The sequence below is a fragment of the Henckelia pumila genome, chromosome 1 (genome assembly GCF_033568475.1).
Source record: "Henckelia pumila isolate YLH828 chromosome 1, ASM3356847v2, whole genome shotgun sequence".
Taxonomy (NCBI): Eukaryota; Viridiplantae; Streptophyta; class Magnoliopsida; order Lamiales; family Gesneriaceae; genus Henckelia; species Henckelia pumila.
The window spans coordinates 54,075,828-54,078,688 of NC_133120.1; the positions used below are offsets into that span (position 1 = coordinate 54,075,828).

A 2,861-nucleotide genomic window follows, 5' to 3' on the forward strand; every position below is an offset into this window, starting at 1 on the left:
GGGTCCATGTCCTTCAATCATTGCATTTATTCAATCTTTTATTAGAAGCATGTGAGACTTGATTTTGTTCCATGGTAGTAGCTTGAATATCCAGTAAATTATTTACTTATTTGTGATGAATTTATCTTTTTATGAACCTGGACCATTCAAAGTGAATTCTCTTAAACTGAGTTTTCCAAATGGCTGAGAAGGACTGAGTAAACATAAATGTGACTTCTTTTTGGAATTTTTCAATCTGACTTATCACTTTAACTGTTGATTCTTTTTCTTTATGATGTCCACTCATTTATATCCATGATTTTCTGTATGAATTATTGTCTCAAAACCATATTCTTTTTCTGCAGAAAAATCATATTTATACATCAGGAGCTTCATGTACTAATATTGCCGTAATCAGAGGAGCTCTTCGTGCTAAAAAACCAGAGCTGCTCACTGTCATATTGCCGCAGAATTTGAAAAAGCAACCCCCAGAAAGTCAAGAGTTACTGAATCTGCATTTTCTTTGGTAAGAATTGAGGATTGATTGTCATTGGAATTATCAAAACCACAAGGTTTGCTGTAGCTAAAGTTTCATATACATTTTTGTTTAAAATATATGTTCCCACTATGCAAAATATCAATCTACTGCTCTAAGATACCTTCATACGTCTCAGATTCTTCACCCTTTCATGAGTTTATGTGCCTAGAAAGATGGTCTAGGAAAACTTGTACAACAGATGATAATGATGCAATGATTTATGGATTTCCAGGTACAAAATGTGATAGAAAAACCACACAATGATCATCTTCCATTGATAGAGGCCAGCAGGTATGCTTGTTTTGCTTTTGAGGAAGCACGCTTAATTTCCCATTGTCTGTTTCTTATTTCCATATGGAGATTAAAATTTAAAGGAGCATCATTAGAAATCAATTTTGATGATAAACTTAATGTCGTGGGTTTGATTCAAGTTGGTTTAAATTATGATTTCTTTTCCATTAACATATAATTTTTTTTGTTTGCATGGGTTGACATTAACTTTTCCATTAACTTTTGTGTTTAAGAGATCTTTCTGTTGATTTAAAATATGAAATTCAAGAAGGTACCCTTCTGTTTAGACATTTTATTTCTTCCAATATTTTGCGATTCTGTAGCCAACTCTATGAACTGCTTTATCTTGTTGCTGACCATTAAGCTGACTATTAAAATTATTTTTTAATTCTTTATTTTGTAGTTTAAATGTGGATGCTTATTTATTTTCTGGTTCATGCTGACATGATAAAAACCGTAGAATATATTATGCCTGAACATGCAAGGCAACTGTTTTAAATTGGCATAACAGCCTTTTTGTTTTTTTTTTTGGTGATGATCTTTGAGTTATACCTCATTTTTCTCACCAAATTACTACCAACTCCAGCTGATGGCTATTCTAGTTAATGTTTGGCTAACCTATGTAATTATTTGTTTTCTATTTAAATGAATATGTTGCTCAATTGGTGAAACAGAAGATGGATTATTTGTTTTGCGTTCCCTGAAATTGCCAATGATATGTATAAAAATCAGAATCAGAAAATACTAAAGCTCTTTAAGAAGTTCCCTGAAATTGCCAATGATGTGCTTTGCGTCCCCTGAAATTGACAAAGAATGGATGCCAAAGTCTTGGTTATCATCAGCTTGAAAATATACATATTAACATTATATATTTTATTCTCTATAGTGTTACTTACTAAAATAATGGACAAAGAATGGATGTCAAAGTCTCGGTTATCAAGGGAATATGAGCATGGAGTAGAGTCTTTCTTGAAATTTGCAATAAAAAATGCCGAGGATCGGGAAGCAATATCTTGTCCATGTACAAAATGTGGTAATCTGAAGAAGAAAAAGGTAGAGACTATAAGGGCACACATGTATTCTAATGGTATAGATTTGACATATCATACTTGGATATGGCATGGTGAAAGGTCTGCGATGAAGAACTCAAATAATGATCGTGATCAAGAAAGGGAAGATGTACCAAAGTTTGACGCCGAGGAACCAATAGATATGGTACATGCTGCATTTGATAGTTATGCTGAGAATCCAACCACATTCAAAAATCTACTTGAAGATGCTGAGAAACCTTTATATCCTGGATGCAGTAAATTTACAAGGTTATCTGCAGTTGTAAAATTATTCAACTTGAAAGCCAAATATAGTTGGAGTGACAAAAGTTGCACCGACCTACTCAATTTGTTAGGAGAAATGCTTCCAGATGACAACGAATTGCCTTTATCTTTCTACGATGCACAGAAAAGGTTGTGTGCATTAGGGATTACTTATGAGAAAATCCATGCTTGCCCTAATGATTGCATCTTATACCGGAAGGAGTATGAGGATATGAACAGTTGTCCTACTTGTGGGATGTCAAGGTGGAAGATGGGCCAAAAAGATACGATAAAGGAAGGAGTTCCTGCAAAGGTTCTATGGTACTTCCCTCCAATTCCGAGATTTGTACGAATGTTTCGGAATAAGGAGTTTTCCAAGGAGCTGACTTGGCATGCTGATAAAAGACTTAATGACGGATACTTACGCCATCCAGCTGATTTTGGAAATCACTGAATTCGGATTCAGAAAAATTATCTTGATTTTAAAAGGTGCAGAAATGGTTTTTGTGCACATTGGTGAAATTGGTTTATCAATCGGAGTTATGATGAATTTTATATTAATTTCTATAATAACAAGCTTGGCTTGTTGGACTTAAGTTATGGATTATGGGCCCTAAGGAGTTAGAGTCCTAATAGAGATATAAATTAATCCAGTCTAAAAATTGTATATATATATGTGTGTAGGTTTCGAAAATAACAAAACAATTCTCTCTTGGAATTTTCGAAAATCACACTAAATA

General features: G+C 33.6%; 1 long non-coding RNA gene across 1 annotated transcript; it reads left to right on the forward strand.

Annotated features, from left to right (window-relative positions):
* Positions 1–349: 349 nt before the first annotated feature.
* LOC140877004 (uncharacterized) lies at positions 350–1,954 on the forward strand. The gene is made up of 3 exons (XR_012149221.1): positions 350–505; positions 750–808; positions 1,902–1,954. It is a non-coding gene; the product is annotated as an uncharacterized lncRNA (long non-coding RNA).
* The last annotated feature ends 907 nt before the right edge of the window (positions 1,955–2,861 follow it).